The sequence below is a fragment of the Scyliorhinus canicula genome, chromosome 5 (assembly GCF_902713615.1).
Source record: "Scyliorhinus canicula chromosome 5, sScyCan1.1, whole genome shotgun sequence".
In the NCBI taxonomy this organism is placed as follows: domain Eukaryota; kingdom Metazoa; phylum Chordata; class Chondrichthyes; order Carcharhiniformes; family Scyliorhinidae; genus Scyliorhinus; species Scyliorhinus canicula.
The window spans coordinates 174,337,645-174,352,548 of record NC_052150.1 but is presented as its reverse complement, the minus strand read 5'-3'; the positions used below and the strand labels follow the sequence as shown (position 1 = coordinate 174,352,548).

The window sequence follows — 14,904 nt, the reverse complement described above, 5'->3', positions numbered from 1 at the left end:
GCGGGGGAACCACCGGTTTGTTCCGGGGAGAATTGATGGCGGGTTCCTGAGTTGGCACAGGGCAGGTGTCAGGAGGCTGGGGGACCTGTTCATAGACGGGAGGTTTGCGAGCCTGGGTGAGCTGGAAGGGAAGTTCAGGCTCCCCCCGGGGAACACCTTTAAGAACAAAGAAAATTACAGCACAGGAACAGGCCCTTCGGCCCTCCCAGCCGATTCAGATCCTTTATCTAAACCTGTCTCCTATTTTCCAAGGTCTACTTCCCTCTGTTGCCGCCCGTTCATATACCTGTCTAGATGCCTCTTAAATTATGCTATCGTGCCCGCCTCTACCACCTCCGCTGGCAAAGCGTTCCAGGCACCCACCACCCTCTGCGTAAAAAACTTTCCACGCACATCTCCCTTAAACTTTCCCCCTCTCACCTTGAAATCGTGACCCCTTGTAACTGACACCCCCACTCTTGGAAAAAACTTGTTGCTATCCACCCTGTCCATACCTCTCATACTTTTGTATACCTCAATCAGGTCCCCCCTCAACCTCCGGCTTTCCAACGAAAACAATCCTAATCTACTCAACCTTTCTTCATAGCTAGCACCCTCCATACCAGGCAACATCCTGGTGAACCTCCTCTGCACCCTCTCCAAATCATCCACATCCTTCTGGTAATGTGGCGACCAGAACTGCACGCAGTATTCCAAATATGGCCTAACCAAAGTCCTATACAACTGTAACATGACCTGCCTACTCTTGTACTCAATACCCCGTCCGATGAAGGCAAGCATGCTGTATGCCTTCTTGACCACTCTAACAACCTGCGTTGCCACCTTCAGGGTACAACGGACCTGAACTCCCAGATCTCTCTGTACATTAATTTTCCCCAGGACCCTTCCATTGTCCATATAGTCCGCTCTTGAATTTGATCTTCCAAAATGCATCACCTCGCATTTGCCTGGATTGAACTCCATCTGCCATTTCTCTGCCCAACTCTCCAATCTATCTATATTTTGTTGTATTCTCAGACAGTCCCCCTTGCTATCTGCAACTCCACCAATCTTAGTATCATCTGCAAACTTGCTAATCAGACCACCTATACCTTCTTCCAGGTCATTTATGTAGATCACAAACAACAGTGGTCCAAGTACAGATCCCTGTGGAACACCACTAGTCACCCTTCTCCATTTTGAGACACACCCTTCCACCACTACTCTGTCTCCTGTTGCCCAGCCAGTTCTTTATCCATCTAGCTAGTACACCCTGAACCCCAAACAACTTCACTTTTGCCATCAACCTGCCATGGGAAACCTTACCAAACGCCTTACTAAAGTCCATGTATATGACCTCTCCAGCCCTTCCCTCATCAATTAATTCTGTCACTTCCTCAAAGAATTCTATTAGGTTTGTAAGACATGACCTTCCTTGCACAAAACCATGCTGCCCATCACTGATAAGTCTATTTTCTTCCAGATGTGAATAGATCCTATCCCTCAGTATCTTCTCCAACAGTTTGCCTACCACTGACGTCAAGCTCACAGGTCTGTAATTCCCTGGATTTTCCCTGCTACCCTTCTTAAACAAAGGGACAACATTAGCAATTCTCCAGTCCTCCGGGACCTCACCCGTGCTCAAGGATGCTGCAAAGATATCTGCAAAGATATAGCCCCAGCTATTTCGACCCTCGCTTCCCTCAGTAACCTGGGATAGATCCCATCCGGTCCTGGGGACTTGCCCACCTTAATGTCTTTTAGAATACCCAAAACTTCCCCTTTCCGTATGACAACTTGACCTAGAGTACTTAAACATCCATCCCTAGCCTCAACATCCGTCTTGTCCCTCTCCTTTCTGAATACCGATGCAAAGTTCTCATTAAGAATCTCACCCATTTCGTCTGAGTCCACGCATAAATTCCCTCTTTTGTCTTTGAGTGGACCAATCCTTTCCCTAGTTACCCTCTTGCTCCTTACATACGAATAAAAGGCTTTGGGATTTTCCTTAACCCTGTTAGCCAAAGATATTTCATGACCCCTTTTAGCCCTTTTTATTGCGCATTTGAGATTCGTCCTACTTTCCCAATATTCCTCCAAAGCTTCATCTGTTTTGAGTCGCCTCGATCTTACATATGCTTCCTTTTTCATCTTAGCTAGTCTCCCAATTTCACCCGTCATCCATGGTTCTCTAATCTTGCCATTTCTATCTCTCATTTTCATAGGAACATGTCTGTCCTGCACTCTAATCAACTTTTCCTTAAAAGACTCCCATATTTCAAATGTGGATTTACCCTTAAACAGCTGCTCCCAATCCACATTCCCTAGCTTCTGCCGAATTTTGTTATACTCTGCCTTTCCCCAATTTAGCACTCTTCCTTTTGGACCACTCTTGTCCTTGTCCATGAGTATTCTAAAACTTACGGAATTGTGATCGCTATTCCCAAAGTAATCACCGACTGAAATATCAACTACCTGGCCGGGATCATTCCCCAATACCAGGTCCAGTATGGCCCCTTCCCAAGTTGGACTATTTACATACTGCTCTAAAAAAAACTCTCCTGGATGCTCCTTACAAACTCTGCTCCATCTACGCCTCCAACACTACACGAATCCCATTCAATGTTGGGGAAGTTAAAATCTCCAATCACAACCACGCAATTGCTCCTACATTTTTCTATAATCTGTCTGCATATTTGTACCATCTCCTTCATGCTCACTTTTGGGAGGCCTGTAGTAAAGTCCCAACAATTTTACTGCACCCTTCCTATTTCTTAGCTCCACCCATATTGCCTCAGTGCTCGAATCCTCTATCGTGCCCTCCTTAATCACAGCTGTGATATCATCTCTGACAAATAATGCAACTCCTCCACCCCTTCTACCTCCCTCTCTATCCCCCCTGAAGCATCTATACCCTGGGATATTCAGTTGCCAGTCCTGCCCGTCCCTCAACCAAGTCTCAGTAATACCAATAACATCATATTCCCAGGTACTGATCCAAGCCCTAAGTTCTTACCTGCTACACTTCTCGCATTAAAACAAATGCATGACAGACCACCTGTCCCTTTGCGTTCATCATCTCTTCCCTGTCGTCTCTGCCCCTTAGTCACATGGAGTTTATTATCTCGTACCTTACCGGCTTTACTTGCTGCTTCTTTACTAACCTCTAACTTCCTAATCTGGTTCCCATCCCCCTGCCACATTAGTTTAAAACCTCCCCAACAGTGTTAGCAAAAGCACCCCCTAGGACATTGGTTCCAGTCCTGCCCAGGTGTAGACCATGGGTTTGTAATGGTCCCACCACCCCCAGAATCGGTTTCAATGTCCCAAAAATCTGAACCCCTCCTCCTGCACCATCTCTCAAGCCACATATTCATACTGACTATTCTTGAATTTCTACTCTGACTGTCACGTGGCACTGGTAGCAATCCTGAGATTACTACCTTTGAGGTCCTACTTTTTAAACTTATCTCCTATCTCCCTAAATTCTGATTGTAGGACCTCATCCTTTTTTTTTTTAAAACCTATATCGTTGGTGCCTATATCCAACACGACAACTGGCTGTTCACCCTCCCCCTTTAGTATGTCCTGCAGCCAATCGGAGACATCCCTGACCCGAGCATCCGGGAGGCAACATACCATTCGGGAGTCTCGTTTTCGACCACAGAAACGCCTGTCTACTCCCCTTACAATTGAATCCCCTACGACTATAGCCCTGCCAGTCTTTTTCCCGCCCTTCTGTGCAGCAGAGCCAGCCACAGTGCCATGAGCCTGGCTACTACTGCCTTCCGCTGGTGAGTCATCTCCCCCAACAGTATCCAAAACGGTATACCTGTTTTGGAGGGAGATGACCGCAGGGGATACCTACACTGCCTTCCTGCTCTTTCTCTGCCTTTTGGCCACCCATTCCCTGTCTCCCTCACCAATCCTAATCTGCGGTGTGACCAACTCACTGAACATGCTATCCACGACCTCCTCAGCATCATGGATGCTCCAAAGTGAGTCCATCCGCAGCCCCAGAGCTGTCATGCAGTCCAACAGGCGCTGCAGCTAGACACACTTTGCGCACATGAAGGAGTCAGGGACATCGGTCGCGTCCCTAAACTCCCACATTGAGCACGAGGAGCATAACACGGGTCTGGGATCTCCTGCCATTTTTACCCTTTACCTTAACTGGCTACAAACTATACTATCAAATAATTAATAAGTGAAAGGAACAAAGATTTTACTTACCAATCACAATACTTACCAACACACGAAGAGTTAAATTTCTCCCAGCTGCTGCTAATTGGAGAACTTTCCTTACCAGCCAATCAGATCTCTGCTTTGCTGTGATGTCGCTCTTCCAGGTAAGTTTTTAAAGTTTCAAAGAGGTAAACTTACCGTCACAAAGACCCCTCGCCACTGCTCCCGCTGAGAATCTGATGTCCGCTGCTCGTTTTCAACACAGTCTTTTTTTTTGGTTAGAGGAGGAGGGCGGGTGGGAGACACTACACGTGTAGTGTCTCGGGTTTAGCCACTGCCCAAATATATCAATTCACTCACCTTCCCAGAGCGCAATTCGGCTCCTCCCACTCACTGCAAAACCCTCCCTTTCAGCTCCTCCCACGCACTGAAACTGCGTTTAGGTACATGCAAGTAAGGGCGTTTGTCAGGCGGCAGGTGGCGGGGTTCCCCCTGCTGCCGCCGCGTGGGGTCCAGGACAGGGTGCTCTCGGGGGTATGGGTTGGAGAGGGGAGGATCTCGGAAGTGTACAGGTGATGCAGGAGGTAGACGAGGCCTCGGTGGAGGAGCTGAAAGATAAATGGAAGGAGGAGCTGGGTGAGGAGATTGAGGAGGGGACGTGGGCGGATGCCCTAGAAAGGGTGAACTCCTCCTCTTCGTCTGCGAAGCTTAGCCTCATACAGTTTAAGGTACTGCATAGGGCTCGTATGACCGGGACAAGGATGAGCCTTTTTTTGGGACCGAGGACAGGTGTATTAGGTGCTCAGGGAGCCCAGCAAACCATGTCCACATGTTCTGGGCATGCCCAGCGCTGGGGGAATTTTGGAAGGATGTAGCAAGGACGGTATCGAGGGTGGTAGGATCCAGGGTCAAGCCAGGCTGGGGACTCGCAATATTTGGGGTTGCAGTGGAGCCGGGAGTGCAGGAGGCGAAAGAGGCCGGTGTTCTGGCCTTTGCGTCCCTAGTAGCCCGGCGGATGATTCTTCTTCAGTGGAAGGATGTGTGGCCCCCAAGCATGGAGGCCTGGGTCAACTATATGACGGGGTTTATTAAATTGGAGAGGGTGAAATTTGCCCTAAGGGGGTCAGTGCAGGGGTTTTTCAGGAGATGGCAACCATTCCTAGACCTCCTGGCAGAACGGTAAAAACAAAAGATCAGCAGCAGCAGCAACCCGGGGGGGGTTGTCTCTTTGTTTTTGTTTTGGGTTGAATATCTGTTTTTTTTGCCAATGATGGGCGTTAATTTATTGCTTCTCTTTTGTATTTACGGCGGTGTGTGTGTGTTGTGTTGGGGGGGGGGGGGGGGGGGGGTTGGTTTCCTGGGGGTTTTTTTGTTCTTAGAATTTTCTGTTATTGTTTTCTTTTTTGTGAAAATTTGAATAAAATTTTTTATTTTTTTTTTAATTCTGGAAAATTCCAGTGTGCCAGTTTTACAGACTCTGGATTTAGATCCCGGAAGAGTCCCCAATTGGTTGCAATCCCATAAAGACTGATAATTTTAAGAAGAAGTGGATTTCCCAGCAATCAAAGGAAATAACCACACAAGATTTCAAGTTTTAAGATTTTTACTGTAAGAAACAAACTAAAATCAACATCAACTAAACATTAATAGGTAACTAATACACTAAACTACAGAAAAAGTATTCCCAGTAACTTTTTTAACACAACCAAAAACCACATGCCATGTTTATGCACGTTGCAGTAAAGACTGTTTTAGGAACATGAATAGGCCATTCAGCCCCTCAAGGCTGCTTAGCCATTCAATGAGAGCATGACTGATCTGTGGCCCAACACCTTATACCTGCCTTTGGCCTATATCCCTTAATTACTTTGCCTCACAACATTTTATCTATCACAGGTTTTAAATGAACGACTGATCTAGCATCAATTACCATTTTTGTTGGAAAGTTCCAAACCTTTGTGTGGAGAAGTGCTTCCTAAGATCTCTCCTGAGATGATCTCTTAATTTACAAAATCAATTATTCTTTTAATTCGTCTGACAGCTTTTCCAAATTATTTTTTTCATTTTTATTTTTATGGGGCAGCACAGTAGCATAAGTGGCTTCACAGCGCTAGGGTCCCAGGTTCGATTCCCCGTTGGGTCACTGTCTGCGCAGAGTCTGCACATTCTCCCTGTGCGGGTTTCCTCCTGGTGCTCCGGTTTCCTCCCACAGTCCAAAGGTGTGCATGTTAGGTGGATTGGCCGTGCTAAAAATTGCCCTTAATGTCCAAACAGGTTAGGAGGGGTTATTGAGTTACGGGGATATGGTGGAAGTAAGGGCTTAAGTAGGTCAGTGCAGACTCAAATGGGCCAAATGGCCTCCTTCTGCACTGTATGTTCTATGTTCAATCTACTGATTCTTCCAGTTTAACACAACAAATAGTTTTACATAGAATCCCTACAGTGTATAAGGAGGCCATTCGGCCATCGAGTCTGCATCGAAACTCCAAAAGAGCTATCCGCCCAGGTCTCAACCCTGCACCCCCCAATTCACCCCACCCTATTGCTGTAACCCACCTAACCCTCACAACTTTGGACTGTGGGAGGAAACCAGAGCACCCGAAGGAAAACCCCACTGACAGGGGGAATACGTGCAAACTGTACGCAGTCACCCAAGACTGGAATTGAACCAGAGTCCCTGGTGCTCTGATGCAGTAGTGCTAGCCACTATGCCACCATGCTCCTCTTTTCAAGAAGTTATATCAAATAACTGCCCTTACCAATTTGCCACATTTAACCAATTCCATTGTCCGATCAACCCCTCCCATGCCACCTCTCCCATGCTGTCCTAATCCCATTCTTGCCATCTGAAGCCATCCCATCCCTCACAGGAACAATCCCTCCAGCCAGGGTAACTTTGCTTTTGGGCTCACCTTTCCTTCCACAATTTTGTTTCTCCACCAACCTTGCCATCCCACCACCGCTGCTTTCAATCTTTGGCTGCTGCATGTGTGATGCCCCCCATGGGGCCCTCTGTATGCCTCACATATGCCTCTACATTGGCCACCAAATAAACCCAGCAAATGTCCCTTAAAGTGACGAATTAACAGTCTGGGCATGCCAAAACTGATTATTGTATAAATTCTAACAGAGCACTGGTTTGTAAGGATTTAATAGAAGTTGGAAGACAAGTCCCGCCATCCTAGCAATATTAGTCTCTGAGCTAACAGGGAGGCAGAGACCAAAACATTGACTCCTCTCATCGCCTGGACCCCCGGAAGTTTCAATACCCCAAATAATATCACTACCTCTCAGAGCTCCATCCCTCAACCCCGTTCCAAAAAGGCTCGCTGCACCTGCGGGGACTTCCCCACCCAGACAAACCCGGAGATCAGCCACTGACTTTCCTAAAGAGCGACTTGGGGACAAAGAAACACAGAAACCTAGGTAGCACCATACTTTTTGCTGTCTGCACCCCCCTGCCAGCAACAGCACATCCCACCTCTTGAAATCTGCCTTCATCTGTTCCAACAGTCGAGGCAAGTTCAGTTTATGAAGTTGTACCCAGCTCCGCACCACCTGGATACCCAAATACCTGAAACTAGCTCTCATCACCTTAAACAGCAACTCTCCCCCCCCCCCCCCCCTTCCCGCCGTTGTTTTTCCTGCCTTCTGCCATTAATCAAGAACACCTCACTTTCTCTCATGTTCAATTTATATACAGAAAATATTTATACCATGTTAAGCCAATTGCTGAATACGGGATTTGTGCATAGTCTTTATCTTAAATGTAATAGAACGAAGATGAGCAGAGCTGGAGAGGGGCGAGGGGTGGGAGCTTGTAGCGTTAGGTTGTTCTCGCTGTGATCGAGGAAGGTCCCCATCAGTTAGAGCTCAGCAGCTTCCGGTTTTTGGGGGGGGGGGGGGGGGGGTAAGGGGGACGTTTTTTGAATTTGGATGCAGAGCACTGTTTTTTTTTGGGTAGCCCTACCTGTTTTTCCTGATTGTCAGGGTGGGTTCCCTGGTGCTGGGGGAGGTGAGCTGGCCCTCACTTTGGGGGTGGCTTGGGGGATAGCCTAATGGTCCCCTCTTGTCTGGTACAGAGTTCCCCCCCTTCTAGCTGAGATCTGATAATATCCTCCTTAATCTTGGGCCTTTTGCATTGTGGGTATCAGTGTAATTTCCCCTTAGCATTGGAGTTCTCAGGGTTTTTATTCCTCTGTTAGTTTTCCTTGACGTGTTGTTGACTGTAACCTGCTTTGGTAGGGGGAACACATTTGGGATGTTGTCCTCAACTCATAAGAGTCTTATTTGTTCCTATGCTTTTAATAATTACAGTTGTGCTGTATCTGTTTTGTATTGAAACCTATCGCTGTTTTTTTTCTTATTTTGTTTTGGTGCATTAATTATTAAAATTTGAAAACTTTAATGAAAATACATTTTGAAATATTACTGCACACTTTGCTTCATAGAATCATAGAATGTACAGCCCATAGAGTCTGCACTGGCCCTTGGAAAGAGCACCCTACTTAATCCCACACCTCCACCCTATCCCCAAAATCCAGATTCCCCACCTAATCTTTTTGGACACTGAGGGAAATTTAGCATAGCCAATCCACCTAACCTACACATCTTAGGACTGTGAGAGGAAACCGGAGCACCCGGAGGAAACCCACGCAGACACGGGAAGAAAATGCAAACTCCACAGTCACACAAGGAATTGAACCTGGGTTCCTGGAGCTGTGAGGCAGTAGTGCTAACCACTGTGTTGTCCCTTACTTTTAAAATAAAACAGGAAAAATACATAGTTCCTCTTGTGTCTCTGAAGTAACAGTAAGTTACCTCAGGGGTCAAACTTTAGTGCAACCCAATGCAAAGAATTGAAACTTCACCTATTGTACATATGCTTACAGGGTACTACGTCTTTCAAAAACTAGTGAGGTTTTAAACAGTCTAGCTCTGCTCCATCACAACAAATATCAATAGGAATCTGACAATCTCAAAAGTCAAAAGAATGACTACTGGAAAATATGGAAAGAATTTTAAAAATGTAGTAGGCAAATGCTCCACTGAATTAAGACTAAGGTACATTAAAACAGAACACACTGGTGATGGGTAACCTACAGCTTGCGGGGGGCACATGTAGCTCATCAGGGTTGAGTTCGGCCTAAGAGATATTTTGTTGACTATTGCCCACACATAAAGTTGACACATTCCACTGATTTCCATCCATGTCACCTTTTTTTCTACCGTTATGGCTGAAGTGATATGCACGTATGCAAGGGCATGTGAAGTGAGGTGTGTGCTGATTGCACACAACATTGGCTCCGAGAGCCATGGGCTCTCTCTGCATCCAATCAAGCGTAAATATTTATTTTTGTTTTTTTACCACTTTAAGTTGCTAACAGTTCTAATAATATATGTGAGCAAGCATTTTCTATAACTTATGAAATATTCAGCATGTATTAAATGTATTCAATCTTATTCAACAGCAATAGTTAACGATCATGCCCAATTTCAATCTATACTGCTCATTGAAATGAAGCAGGGTCACACTTGCGGCCTATTCACTAGACTAGGTTGCCCACCACTGGAACAGTAGGTATTTTCTCTGTATCAACAGCTGCATCCAGTTATGCATGATCTGACATCTTGGTGAGCAGAAAATCTAACCAAAAGAAACGGGCCAGAATTCTCCTTGTAGTCAAACCCACTGTAGTTTTCCTGGCAGCAGGATGAGGGAGCCATTCAAATTGGCATTGACTGCATTGGGGCCAAGAGATCCTGTCAACAGGAAGGGCTGGAAAATCTCACCCAAAGATTCTTTTTAAAAAGGCATTTAAAAAATGATTTATATGGGTATTGTCAAAACTGCTGTTTAATTCTAACATTAAGCTGTCCTGAAAAATTAAGATCATGTTGTCGAAGAGCAACATTTTGGGCAGGATTTACCGGCTGTTCACGCCGGCGGACAATTCCAGTCCCACGTTGGCGCACGGGTTTCCTGGCGACGAGGGTTGCTGTCAATGGGAAATCCTGTTGGCAATGGCGGGACTGGTAGATGAATGAAATGAAATGAATGAAAATCGCTTATTGTCACGAGTAGGCTTCAATGAAGCCTAGGATCAATAGATCCCACTGGCGGGCCACCTCCGCTGCCACAAAACATGTGACAGGGTTGGTAAATCCCGCCCGTGTTGTTATTCCTGCTTCATGCACTAAAATTGTCACTGTCAGTGCTCAGTGTTATAATTTCAGCAACACTGAGAGAAACTTCTGAAGTGCACACAAGGAAAAGATTTTTTATCTAGAGGGTGGTTAAAATCTGGAATGCACTGCCTGAGAGTGTGGTGGAGTCAGATACAAATGGGGCTTTCAAAGAGAATTGCATAAATATTTGAGGGTGCAAACATTTGCAGAGCCACAGGGAAAAGGCAAGGATTTAGGACAATCTGAATAGCTCTTCCAGAGAGCCAGAACGTACACAATGGCCTCCTTCTGTATTTCTATGATTCCACACACAGAACAATGCAGAGATTGTTAAGTTGCTGACAGTGATTGTATACTCCACCAGGGAGTGGATTGTTGAGATCTCCCCAATGCGCAACATGTGAAACGACAAAAACATTAACATTCATACAAATCATAGAATTTACAGTGCAGGAGACCATTTGGCCCATCGAGTCTGCACCAGCCCTTGGAAAGACCACCCTATCCAAGCCCCAACCTCCACCCTATCCCTGTAACCCAATAACCCCAGCTACCCTTTGTTTGACACGAAGGGCAATCATGGCCAATCCACCAAACCTGCACATCTTTGGACTGTGGGAGGAAACCGGTGCACCCAGAGGAAACCCACGCAGACACGGGGAGAGCATGCAGATTTCGCACAGACAGTGATCCAAGCTGGGAATCGAACCTGGGACCCTGGTACTGTTAAGCAACGGTGCTAACCACTGTGCTACCGTGCTGCCCTATTGTTGGTTTTGCTGAAAAACCCTTTGAAAAAGTTCCATTTTGGTGGATGAGGCATAACTGGGGTTTTAATGTTATACTAGGTTCACAATAATTACTGCTAAACAGCTTCAAAAGACTTGAAGGCTAATTTTATACGCAATGTCAAATTTCCATATTATGATAAAAAGTCAATTTGTTTATATTTTAATTTCTAAATCAAATTATAATACTTTATTTCACTACTTGAGAATATTAATTGAAAGTAGGGGGAAATTAGTGGTTTTATCTTCCTGGCTTGCTGTCTGTGTGATTACTTCAGCGTGCTTGGTTGGCTACCTACCTTGTTTGCTGACAGCACTGCTGCTGATGCCTGAAGATCCCTCCCCCCTCACGCAGCACTAGATTTAAATTGCCGCTGGGAAAAGGAAAATCAGGTCACCGGGACCACTAGATCATAGAATTAACAGTGCAGGAGGCCATTCAGCCCATCAAGTCTGCACCGACCCATGGAAAGAGCACCCTACCTAAGGCCGCACCTCACCCCATCCCCGTAAACACTGCACAGACAGTGACACAAGCCGGATTTAGAATTTGGGACCCGAGAGCTCTGAAGCAACTGTGCTACCGTGCCCCCCCCCCCCCCCCAATCTTACATAAGAACTAGGAGCAGGAGTAAGCCATCTGGCCCCTCGAGCCTGCTCCGCCATTCAATAAGATCATGGCTGATCTTTTGTGGACTCAGCTCCACTTTCTGGCCCAAACACCATAACCCTTAATCTCTTTATTCTTCAAAAAACTATCTATCTTTATCTTAAAAACATTTAATGAAGGAGCCTCAACTGCTTCACTGGGCAAGGAATTCCATAGATTCACAACCCTTTGGGTGAAGAGGTTCCTCCTAAACTCAGTCCGAAATCTACTTCCCCTTACTTTCAGGCTATGCCCCCTAGTTCTGCTTCCACCCGTCAGTGGAAACAACCTGCCCTCATCTATCCTATCTATTCCCTTCATAATTTTATATGTTTCTATAAGATCCCACCTCAACCTTCTAAATTCCAACGAGTACAGTCCCAGTCTACTCAACCTCTCCTCATAATCCAACCCCTTCACATCTGGGATTAACCTAGTGAATCTCCTCTGCACACCCTCCAGCGCCAGTACGTCCTTTCTCAGGTAAGGAGGCCAAAACTGAACACAATACTCCAGGTGTGGCCTCACTAACACCTTATACAATTGCAGCAGGACGTCCCTAGTCTTAAACTCCATCCCTCTAGCAATGAAGGACAACATTTAATTTGCCTTCTTAATCACCTGTTGCACCTGTAAACCAACATTTTGCGACTCATGCACTAGCACACCCAGGTCTCTCTGCACTACAGCATGTTTTAATATTTTATCATTTAAATAATAATCCCTTTTGCTGTTATTCCTACCAAAATGGATAACCTCACATTTGTCAACATTGTATTCCATCTGCCAGACCCTAGCCCATTCACTTAACCTATCCAAATCTCTCTGCAGACTTCCGGTATCCTCTGCACTTTTTGCTTTACCACTTATCTTAGTGTCGTCTGCAAAATTGGACACATTGCCCTTGGTCCCCAACTCCAAACCATCTATGTAAATTGTGAACAATTGTGGGCCCAACACTGATCCCTGAGGGACACCACTAGCTACTGATTGTCAACCAGAGAATCACCCATTAATCCCCACTCTTTGCTTTCTATTAATTAACCAATCCTCTACATTGCTACTACTTTACCCTTACTGCCATGCATCTTTATCTTATGCAGCAACCTTTTGCGTGGCACCTTATCAAAGGCTTTCTGGAAATCCAGATATACCACATCCATTGGCTCCCTGTTATCTTCCGCTCTGGTAATGTCCTCAAAAAATTCCACGAAATTAGTTAGGCCCTTTATGAACCCATGCTGCCTCTGCCCAATGGGACAATTTCCATCCAGATGTCTCGCTATTTCTTCCTTGATGATAGATTCCAGCATCTTCCCTACTACCAAAGTTAAGCTCACTCGCCTATAATTGCCCGCTTTTTGCCTACCTCCTTTTTTAAACAGTGGTGTCATGTTTGCTAATTTCCAATCCGCTGGGACCACCCCAGAGTCTAGTGAATTTTGGTAAATTATCACTAGTGCATTTGCAATTTCCCTCACCATCTCTTTTAGCACTCTGGGATGCACTCCATCAGGGCTAGGAGATTTGTCTACCTTTAGCCCCATTAGCTTGCCCATCACTGCCTCCTTAGGTGATAACAATCATCTCATGTCCTCACCTGTCATAGCCTCATTTCTATCATCACTGGCATGTTATTTGTGTCTTCCACTGTGAAGACCGACCCAAAAAACCTGTTCAGTTCCTCAGCCATTTCCTCATCTCCCATTATTAAATCTCCCTTCTCATCCTCTAAAGGACCAATATTTACCTTCGCCATTCTTTCTTGTTTTATATATTTGTCGAAACGTTTTCTAGATGTTTCTATTTTCTGAGCAAATTTACTCTCATAATCTATTTTACTCTTCTTTATAGCTCTTTAGTAGCTTTCTGTTGCCCCCGAAAGATTTCCCAGTCCTCTAGTCTCCCACTAACCTTTGCCACTTTGTATGCTTTTTCCTTCAATTTGATACTCTCCCTATTTCCTTAGATATCCACGGTTGATTTTCCCTCTTTCTACCATCCTTCCTTTTTGTTGATATAAACCTTTGCTGAGCACTGTGAAAAATCTTCGTGGGTAGGCTTCCCTTCGAAGTTGGCAGCAAGCACCAATGTAAAATCCAACCATTATTGTGTTTATATGGTTGTTATTGGTGCTCAGCCTGTTGGTGTTGGGTCGACACCTACTGACCCAGATTCAAATCAGAAGCACAACCTGGAAATACTGGACAACCTCAGCAGATCTGCCAGCATCTGTGGAGAAGAGAAAAGGAAAGCTAACGTTTCCAGGGTGGATCACTGCCACTTCAAATCAGAACCATTTAGTTGAGATTTTCATATATTCATGCTTTTAGTTTAGCGACTATATTAAATGATTACAGAGAAGATCTGCTGTATGTCGGTAGTCAACAACAATCCACCCAAATCTTATGAAATTAATTTACCCGGAGATGTCGGACTCCGAACAAAATGCTGTCCAATGGGGTTGCTGACTTTCTCAAACCCACAAATTAGGGGTGGATAATTTCCCCCCGAAAAGCTTGGCGACGGTTTTCAGCGACTTAGTCGTATACGTTGGTAAGAGGGACAGTCACTAAATATACAGAAATAATAAACTTTACTCACGGCGAAGCTTTGCTAGGAGCTTATTGTGGTGCGTTGAAAACTCCAGCCCGTGGAAAAGCTCAGCACCGAGCACCAGAGCCGGCCGCGAATAACGGACGGGGCCTCGGGACGTCTGCCTGCAGACCTTCACCTGCCTTCCACAGGCTTCCCCACCTCCGGCCCGGAGCGGTTGCCAGGCGACGGGCAAACACCGCGCGCAGCGGGTCACGTGAACTGCAGCTTGCCAGCGAAGTGAAAGCAAAAAGAGCGTGTTTGGCAAGCGATGGAAAATCTGCTATTTTATCCTGTACCCGTGCAAGAAATTTGAGCAGGCGGATGAATAGGGGGGCAGGGAGACTGGTGATTTTCTGCATTTAAACGTGTGGAGCGGTACCACTTTAGACTTAGGGCAACACATTAGAATCTGCCGCAAAAATTTCGTAGCAAAACTGCAAATTACACAAACAGGCCATTCCTCGTTGTGTTTACGTTCCACATGAGCCTCCTGTCGCCCTATCAACTTATCCCTCA

The 14,904-nt window shown here is 45.7% G+C and overlaps 1 protein-coding gene across 2 annotated transcripts in view; it reads right to left on the bottom strand.

Moving 5' to 3' along the window:
• The window catches only part of armc3 (armadillo repeat containing 3), a 191,054-nt gene extending 176,458 nt beyond the window's left edge, over positions 1 to 14,596 (bottom strand). The window contains exon 1 of one of the 2 annotated variants that reach the window (XM_038798110.1): positions 14,395 to 14,596. The gene's annotated coding sequence lies outside the window, so the exon portion shown is untranslated. The remainder of the gene's footprint in view (positions 1 to 14,394) is intronic. The other variant, XM_038798109.1, reaches the window with a different exon arrangement.
• Positions 14,597 to 14,904: the final 308 nt, after the last annotated feature.